This window comes from Danio rerio, chromosome 18 (assembly GCF_049306965.1).
Source record: "Danio rerio strain Tuebingen ecotype United States chromosome 18, GRCz12tu, whole genome shotgun sequence".
NCBI lineage: Eukaryota > Metazoa > Chordata > Actinopteri > Cypriniformes > Danionidae > Danio > Danio rerio.
This window is the reverse complement of record NC_133193.1, coordinates 43,265,310-43,275,000: the sequence shown is the minus strand read 5'-3', so window position 1 is coordinate 43,275,000 and position 9,691 is coordinate 43,265,310. Positions and strand designations below refer to the sequence as shown.

At 36.8% G+C, this 9,691-nt stretch overlaps 1 protein-coding gene across 8 annotated transcripts in view; it reads right to left on the bottom strand.

Annotated features, from left to right (window-relative positions):
* sema6d (semaphorin 6D) overlaps positions 1-9,691 on the bottom strand; it is a 230,697-nt gene that overhangs the window by 45,044 nt on the left and 175,962 nt on the right. The gene's annotated exons all lie outside the window — the stretch shown is intronic.

The following is a 9,691-nucleotide window of genomic DNA, read 5'->3' as shown; positions in this document are numbered from 1 at the left end:
AGTGAGGGAAGGATGGAAGGTGAGATTGACTGGCGGATTGGTGCAGCGGCAGCAGTAATGCGGTCGATTGTAACGATCTGTTGTGGTAAAGGAGCTGAGCTGAAAGACAAAGCTCTTGATTTACTGGTCAATCTAAGTTCCAACTCTCACCTATGATCATGAGGTTTGGGTCATGTCCGAAAGGATAAGATCTCGCATACAAGCAGCCGAAATTAGTTTCTTTCGTAGGGTGTCAGGGCACACCCTTAAGGATAGGGTGAGGAGCTCTGACACCCGGGTGGAGATCGGAGTAGAGCCGTTGCTCCTCCACATCGAGAGAAGTCAGCTGATGTAGCTTGGACATCAGCTTCGGATGCCTCCTGGATGCCTACCTAGGGAGGTGTTTCAGGCATGTCCCACAAGCAGGAGGCCTCGGGAAGACCCAGGACACGCTGGAGGGACTATGTCTCTTGGCTGGCCTCAGAACGCCTCGGGATCCCCCTGGAGAAGCTGGAGGAAGTGTATGAGGAGAGGAAAGTGTGGGGTTCTCTCTTAAGACTGCTGCCCCCGCGACCCGGCTCCGGAAAAATAGTTGAAAATGAATGAATGAATGAATACATATGCAAAAAACTTCCAAGTGTCATCTAAAATTTTCGTCGAATATTAGGCTCCTATGTTTAAGTTCTGTAATTTCATTTTGATGGCAAAGAAAATGTCATTTTAATTGTCTTTAATGTGAAAAAATGTAACATTACTATAGGAGACTAAGAAAAATGCTGATTTGGAAGAAAACTTCCTACGCCACTTAGGATATTACATCTAATCTAAACATGTGATTGCGTTTGGATTCAGAAGCTTTGGATTAAACCAGTGGTCCCCAACCATTTTAATAACCGTATTACCACGGACTGGTCAACGCTTGGCAATTTTACCATGGACTGGGGGGTTTGGTTGGGGCTGGTTGCTTTGTAGGTTGCTAGGCGACCATAAACTGTTTTCGTAGAGGATGACAAGCTGAAAAAGCATTGCTGTCACTCTGATACAAGTTTTATTTATGGAAAATTACAAAGCCCTAACCCAGGGGTCACCAATCTCGGTCCTGGAGGGCTGGTGTCCCTGCAGGGTTTAGCTCCAACTTGCCTCAACACACCTGCCTGGATGTTTCAAGTATACCTAGCAAAACCTTGATTAGCCTTTTCAGGTGTATTTGATTAGGGTTGGAGCTAAAATCTGCAGGACACCGGCCCTCCAGGAACAAGTTTGGTGACCACTGCCCTAACCCTAACCTACCCAGTAGTGGGGTAGCTTGTAACAAATTACCACTTTGTATTTGTCATCATCTCACAAAGTCTGTAATATAGTTTAATAAATTAAAATAGTTGACATTTGTAGTAGAAAAATGTGGGTACTTCGCCTAAAAGTTTGTTATGTAGCTAAAAAAAAGGTAGTGCTAGGCGCTAAAGAAAAATTGTGTTAGAATCATCCCCGGTCTCGTCTAAATTTTGAGATAACTACACTCATTTCGTTTGATGTTAACTGTTGGGTTTTACAGTGCAGCATTTTTTACATTGTACTTTTCTATGGAGTAAAATTTAAGGTGTTTTTAATATTGTAGCAAACCACTTTCAGTTATTAATGACTTCCATTGTTTGGACAAAAATGCTGAGACATTTTTTGAAACATCTTCCTTTTTTGTTTCTTAGAAAAAAGCAGCAATGCAATCTCACGGCAATTCATAACATGTGGATTTAGTGACTCATTCGAATAAATTTGTATGAGCTTATTCATACATTTTAGAGCAATTTGCTCATCCCCCAATGATGGTGGGGTTTGGGGTCATGCCTCGTTTTAAAATGCATACATTTTAAATAAAATTGGTTGCATTTGTACACATTTTTGGACAGTACATACAATATTTATGAGCTCAGATTGAGAAAAGTCATAATCATAATTCAGTTTTGAGGTGAATTTTTAGCTCACAAGATTGCGTAGATTGTGTTATTTAACTGTTTTACGTGAGACCAAAGCTTTCAAACACTTTTTACGTCACTGTTTAGTCATCTCCCTCTGGGTTGCTCCTGCGCGTCTGCTGTGAGAGGATGTACAGTATGTGGAGCAAGTGATGGGGGAATGTTTCGTGTCTTATGACGTCAAGGGGTGTGTGTCTGTAGATGAGTGGGCATATTTTATTTACCCTGCATGCTTCCAGCAAGCACTAACCAGCTTTATTTCCTTTAGCCTTAACGACACATGCACAAACACACACACGTGCTGGGCTGTTGTGTACACCAGATCCACTCCAGTCTTTAACAAGCCCCAACAAGCTGCCTTTGCACCAGTTAAAGCAGCTAAAGGCTGCTTTTAGGGTGTGTGTGTGGCAGTGTTTACCCATATGTGTCTTGTGCATGTGTTGTCTGTGTAAGTGTAAGTGTATCATGGTGAAAATTATGAGGGCTGGTGTGAATTTGATCTGCATTTATAATCATGTAAGACTCACTCACCCACGCACAAAAATAAATAAATAAATAATTAAATGAATGAATGAATAAATAAATAAATACATACAATTTAATAAATGATATATATATATATAAAAGTAAAAAAAAATAATGGTTAAATTAATGAATAAACAAACAAACAAACAAACAAACAAAAACCTTATTTGTAAGAAATGTGAGAAATTAAAAAGAACTGATCCTTTAATTTATTCTCCTTAAGATGATTTCATGTTTTAGATCAGGAAGATCAGAAAAACCATGAGTTTATGTTCCAAAATTTTATTATAACATCTCATAGTTATTAGAAAAATCTCATAATAGTGAAATTTCAACTTAGAGTTCAAAGGAAAGTAGTATGAATTTGGAAATACAACTAAAATTGTATGTTATGTGTGTGTGTGTGTGTGTGTGTGTGTGTATCCATTTCTGTGGATATACTGTATTTATTAGGATTAGACTAAAATGCTGAAATGCTAAAAAAGATTGCATTATTTTTCTTCCCAACTTTAAATACATTTAAAGACCATTTAAACGGGTTTAAAAGGGTTAACTTAAATCCTTAGGTCATTGTATTTACAATATATTTCGCATTTATTTTAAATGTGTTTTAGAAAAAAAAAAAACACTCTGCATGGCAAGAAACTAATTACCACCAAAAACAAATTTGTGTAGTTTATTAATTATCCATTTTTTTCGCATATAGCAATTATATGTGTTAAAGGGATAGTTCACCCAAATATGAAAATTCTGCCATCATTTACTTACTATTTTCTTTCTTTCTTTTGTTGAAAACAAAATATATTTTGAAAAAATCCCAGTAGCTGGCAACCTTTGACGACCATGGTATTTTTTTTTTTTTCTACTATGGAAGTTGATGATTCCCAGCATCCATCCTTCTTCAAAACATCTTCTTTTGTGTTCAACAGGGGAAAGAAACACATAAAGGCTTCAGTGAAGTTTATTTTTAAACAAATTTCGAGAGGATCACGTGCTTATGACTGCTTGCGGCTGGTCACACATTATTCAATTTATGATTTACCAATCAGACGATTCCTAAGCCACTATGAAACCCTAAGTTCAGTATAACAGCCATCTTTGTTTTGAAGAATCCCCCTTTCCACCCCTACTCCTCCTCCTTTCCTAGATGGGTGGCACGGTGGCCCAGTGGTTAACACCCTTTCAAAGTTTCCTCCTACTTTCCAAAAATATGCAACTTAAGTTAATTGACTAATCAAATTGGCACCACAGACATGCTCCTAATAAGTAGTTTTCTCTTAAGAGCAATCACTATTTGTTCATTTGCTACTACAGCAGGGGAGTTCTCGAGATCTACCTGAGCTCAAACTCCCCTCTCGCCTTACAAACGGCAGGGAGCCCAGGGCTTGAGGATCTTTTGAGCTCAGGGCTCTCTCTCGGGACAGCATGCCAAACAAGCTTTATAATCAATCATCAGATAAGTGTGAACTCTTGAAAACCACATGAGCGATAGTAAATAATGACTTAATTTGAATCATTTTAATTTTGGGGTGAACTATCCCTTTAAGAAGAATACTACAAATATGAACTGTATACACCTTTAACCTTTTTGCATTGATTTAATTTTAATTGATCTTTAGCATAACTAATTAAAAAAAAAACTTTCTTTACTTTGACAGCTTTCAAAGAATTTTAAATAGCTTTTATATAATTAAAGCGCTAGGTCACTTAAAAAAAAATCATTTACTCACCCTCATGTGCTTCTAACCTTGAATATGGGTTAAGCATGGGTTTCGTTCTTCTGTTGAAAACAATATAAGATATTTTGAAGAAATCTGGGACCCATTGATTTCCATAGTATAAAAAGAAAATACTATGGAAGTAAAAAAAGTCTCAGCAAAAATACTATGGAAATCAAAAAGTGCCAGCAATCAGCATTTTCAAAATATCTTCTTTTGTTTTCAACACAAGGAAGAAATTTAAATAGGTTTTCAACAAGTGAAGGGAGAGTAAACAATGATATAATTTACATTTTTGTGTGAACTATCCCTTTAAAAAGATTGCTACCAATCTGGACTATTAAAATACTTAACTTTTTTTGCATTGATTTCATTTTCATTGATCTCTAGCATAATTTAATTATTTAAAATAAACCAAAAAAAACTTAATTAGCTAATTTTCTTCACTTTGACATAGCCTTTAAAGAGTTTCGAAAGGCTCATTATATAATTAAAGTGATATTTCACTCCAAAAATAAAATAAAATAAAATAAAATCCATCTTTACCCAACCATATGTGGTTTTAAATCAGGAATATGGGTTACAATAAGTATGAAAGATGGGCCTCATTGACTTTCACAGTATGAATAAAATACAATGAAAGTTAAAGAGTCCCAGCAAAAAATACTACGGAAGTCAAAAAATGGCAGCAATCTGCATTTTAAAATATCGCCTTTTGTGTTTTACAGCGGAAAGAAACTCAAATAGGTTTTTAACAAGTGATGGTAGAGTAAACGATGAGGTGATTTTATTTTTGTGTGAACTCTCCCTTTAAGAAGACTACCATCAATATGGACCTGAAATAATTTAACCTTTTTGCACTGATTATATTTTCATTTATCTCGAGCATAACTAATTTAATTATTTAAAAAAATAAAATTGTATTCTTTCTTTACTTTGACGTAGCTTTCAAAGGGTTTCAAAAGGTTCATTATATAATTATAGTGATATTTCTCTCCAAAAAACAAAACAAAACAATTATCACATCGTTACTCACCCTCATGTGGTTTTCAATCTTGAATATGGGTTAAGTATGAAAGCTGGTGCTCATTGACTTTCATAGTAGGAAAAAAATACTATGAAAGTCAAAAAGTCCCAGCAAAAAAATAAATAAATAAAATAAATAAAAATAAAAAAGTACTACGGAAGTAAAAAAGTTCCAGCAATTTGCATTTTCACAATATCTTCTTTTGTGTTCAACATAAGAAAGAAACTACTATAGTTACTACTAAAGGTTTTCAACAAGTGAAGGGAGAGGAAATGATGAGGTGATTTCATTTTGGGTGAACTATACCTTTAAAAAAAACTACAATATGAACCATGTAAACATTTCACCTTTTGTGGAGCTTCAAAGCCTGTGGTCACATCCTACATTTGTTGTAGACACCTAAAAACTGCATTTGTATTCAAAAGAGGAATCACATTTGGAGTGACAGTAAATCATGACAGGAATTTTCCTTCAACGGCTTGGAACAGTGGCAGGGGTCGTCCTGATAGACTCATCAGAAGGTTTGTATGTCCCCTGCAGGGCACGAACAGTTAACATATGTCACACATTTGCCTTGTGTATGCGCGAGATTAGTTTCCGTAGCCTGGATGGTAACAACGAGTTATAAACCCTGATTGTAGGGAATTGCCTTTAAATGACTTGAATAAATCTGTGTTAAGCAGAGGTTTTGCGGACAGCTTGGACTTCACGTAATATGTAATGGGGTTTTAAAAACAAGTTCCCAGCATGGCCATAAATCACCGTGTGCAATATGTGATAAAGAGAGAGGTCAGTTTTTCAAGGTTAATTTTCAGGTTAACATCTCTCTGTTTGCTCCGTTGCGATAGTCTGTGCAAATCTGTTGTCTCGAGGTGAAGAAATGATTAACGTAATGAAGGAAGCAAAGAAACAACACGGAAACAGAATGCGATCATTAAAGAAACGCTCTCAGAGGTGAAAGAGCTCATAATAGTGGCTCTCTGTCGCCTCAATGGCTGCGTCCTGCATGTTAAAGGCGGCGCTGCTCGGAGACGTGCTCTTTTGTCTTGACTTTGCTTTTGTAAATGAGGTAATGTTGAAGTGGGGATTTGTGAGGGGATTTGGGGCGGTCTGGGCGGTGGGACGCCTGTGAGGGCAGAGCTGAAGGGAAGTGATGAATATTAAACTGCCGAATGAATGAAAGAATGAGACAAGAAGATGTTCCAGGGGTCATTTTACCACTTGTGTTATTGTCAGTGTGTCATCTGTCCCTTTTACTCCAGTGAACAAAATTATATATATATATATATATATATATATATATATATATATATATATATATATATATATATATATATATATATTTGTAGAACAGTTCTGTCTGGTTCTAAAATCTGATTGGCTGATAGCCATGCGATATTCTGCAATATCAGAACTCCTACACTCCTTTACCCTTTGTGTATTACTCCACCCACATACAGCCAGCAAAAAGCAAACACTACAGATCTAAACTTTAAAAGATGCGCGCTCAACTGTTTAACTGTCAGCTTATGATTTGAATCCAGAAGAAAGTAGTTCCTCATACAAAAGGGTTTTTGACACTCTCCATGTTTGATTTTGTTTTTATATACACAATTATGGTTTCAAACTGTTGTATAAACGCAATATCACACTCGTAGCAGTGTAATATGGCTGTATATCGGCACTGGTGGGGGCACTAAGGCACTCGGCCTGTGGCCTTGTGCCAACCACGCCTCCCACCAGTGCCGATATACAGCCATATCGCACTGCTACTTGTGTGAAATTGCTCATTTATATATATATATATATATATATATATATATATATATATATATATATATATATATATATATATATATATATATATATATATATATAGGATATATGATCAAAGAACATAAAAACATAATAATAATATCTTCATCTTCATCTGTAGTAAAACTATAGTTTATTTTGTTATGGACAGATCATGGAAAAAAGATTTCTGGAAACGTTTCACAGTGATAGACATTAGTTTGTTACTCTGCAAGAGTAAATGTTGTCCTATCAGCTTTTTTTTTTATAAACTGGTATGTGCTTTACTTTTTTTTGCATCTCCAAATGAAGATTTAAATGTTGACTAAGTCCAATTACTTTTTTATATGAGCAAGGACAATTCAATGCTTGCTCAATTTTGGCCATTCGAAAATAAAATTCAGCATTTATTCTCAGGCTCTGTGTGTAAGTTCAGCAACTTCCCTGTTATGGCAATGAATGGAAAGCTCAAGGACAAGCTCAAGGGCTTCTTCAAGGACAGGAGGTTCCATTAGCCTCCATTAGGGGTAGCAAGACATTTTTGTTGTTGTCATGACTGTTAGAGAGGGTGAATTTGTGAAATGTATTTTTGTTCCACTTTTTAGTCAAGCAAACATATTCATTCATTCAATCATTGATTTTCATTTTGGCTTAGTCCCTTTATAAATCTGGGGTCGCCACAGCGGAACGAACCGCCAACTGCCCTTCCAGCTGCAACCTATCTCTGGGAAACATCCATCCATACACACAAACATTCACATTCACATTCATACACTACGGACAATTTAGTCTACCCTATTCACCTGTACAGCATGACTGTGGGGGAAATCGAAGCACCTGGAGGAAACCCACGCGAACACAGGGTGAACATGTAAGCTCCACACAGAAACACCAACTGACCCAGCTGAGGCTCGAACCAGCGACCTTCTTGCTGTGAGGCGACAGCACTACCTACTGTGCCACCGTGTCGCCCCCAAGCAAATATATTCTGTAAATTTCATAAAAACAGCTTATTAATAACAGAAATATTTGTACATTTTGTTTAATTAATAAATACATCTATAACATAAGGGTGGCACGGTGGTTCACTGTTGCCACACAGCAAACAAAATTGCTGGTTTGAGTCCTGGCTGGGCGAGTTGGCATTTCTCTGTGGAATATGCATGTGCTCCCCATGTTGGTGTGGGTTTCCTCCAAGTGCTTGGGTTTCCCCCACAGTCCAAACACATGTGCTATAGGTGAACTGGGTAAACAAATTGGCTGTAATGTATAAGTGTTTGTGTGTGTGAATGCTAGAGCATATGGGTGTTTCCCAGTACTGAATTGCGGCTGGAAAGGCATCTGCTGGGTAAAACATTTGCCAGTATAGTTGGTGGTTCATTCAGCTGTAGCGACCTCTGATAAATAAGGGACTCAGCCAGGGTGTCAAACTCAATTCCTGGAGGGCCGAAGCCCTGCACAGTTTAGTTCCAACCCTGCTCCAACACACTTACCTGTAGGTTTCAAACAAGCCTGAAGGACTTAGTTTGATCAGGTGTGTTTAACTAGGGTTGGAACTAAACTGTGCAGAGCTGCGGCCCTTTTGGAATTGAGTTTGACACCTGTGGACTAAGCCAAAGGAAAATGAATGAATTCTATAGTTGACTTAAAAAAGTGTAAAGTGTCCTGTGGATTACCCTTGGTTTAATCAGCATTCACTCCTATACTTTAGAAACTAAACAAATTAAAAGAAACAAATAAAAAAATTATAAAATCCATTAATAACATTTATAATATTACCACTGAATGAGTTTAAATCACATCTTGCTCACTGAGTTAGACAGAAAGGAACCATATTTGTCATCAGGGCTTGACATTAACATCCGCCAACCTGCCAAATGCGGGTAGATTTCAGTGGTGGCGGGTAAGACAGACAATCCCACTAGCCACTTTGGCTAGTTGAAAATAAATTTCCCGGATGATAATTCTTAAAAGCAGGGTTTGACAATAAAGGTGGTCCAATATGCATGCAAAGGCTATCTTAGAATTGAGAAGCACACGACTAACAAAAGTAATTGTGTTTGCGCGAGCAACAGAAATCAGGTGAATACCGAATGAGAGGATAATCACTCTGACTAACAGTTGAGGTGATGTGTGTGTGTTTAAAATGCGTGCGCGCTCCCATTTCCTTGCGTGAAGTCTAGAAACAAATCTAATGTGATCGGTTCTCTTTCAAATTAACTGGACATAATGTGATGAACATGCACCCACAGTCTTGCTGCTTTTAAGAGCTCAAGATTTGTCTTTTTGTAAGCAGCACCGGTTGCTTTCTCTTTAACCATTCTTTGAACATATTATTTATGACTCTAACGTTAAGTGTGTGTGTGTGACCATCCTTTCATTATCACACATATGCTTTTTACCTGCTTAATTATCATTTTTTATAATAACATTGCTTCAGTGGGAGATCAAATCTCCATTTATGTGTAGTCATCTGGTGATCTGGGACCTTTAGCTAGGACAGATTACTGTGCATATGTTTTGTTAAATAAAAAAGTATAGTATACAGCTATATTTAGCTTGTTTTGACACGTTTAAAATTTGTGGCTAGGAAATAATTTATTGTTTATGTTAGGTGTGGTCAGAGATAAATTTGGTAAATCCTTCATTTTAAGCTCTGAATATCATGTGAAAAAAAC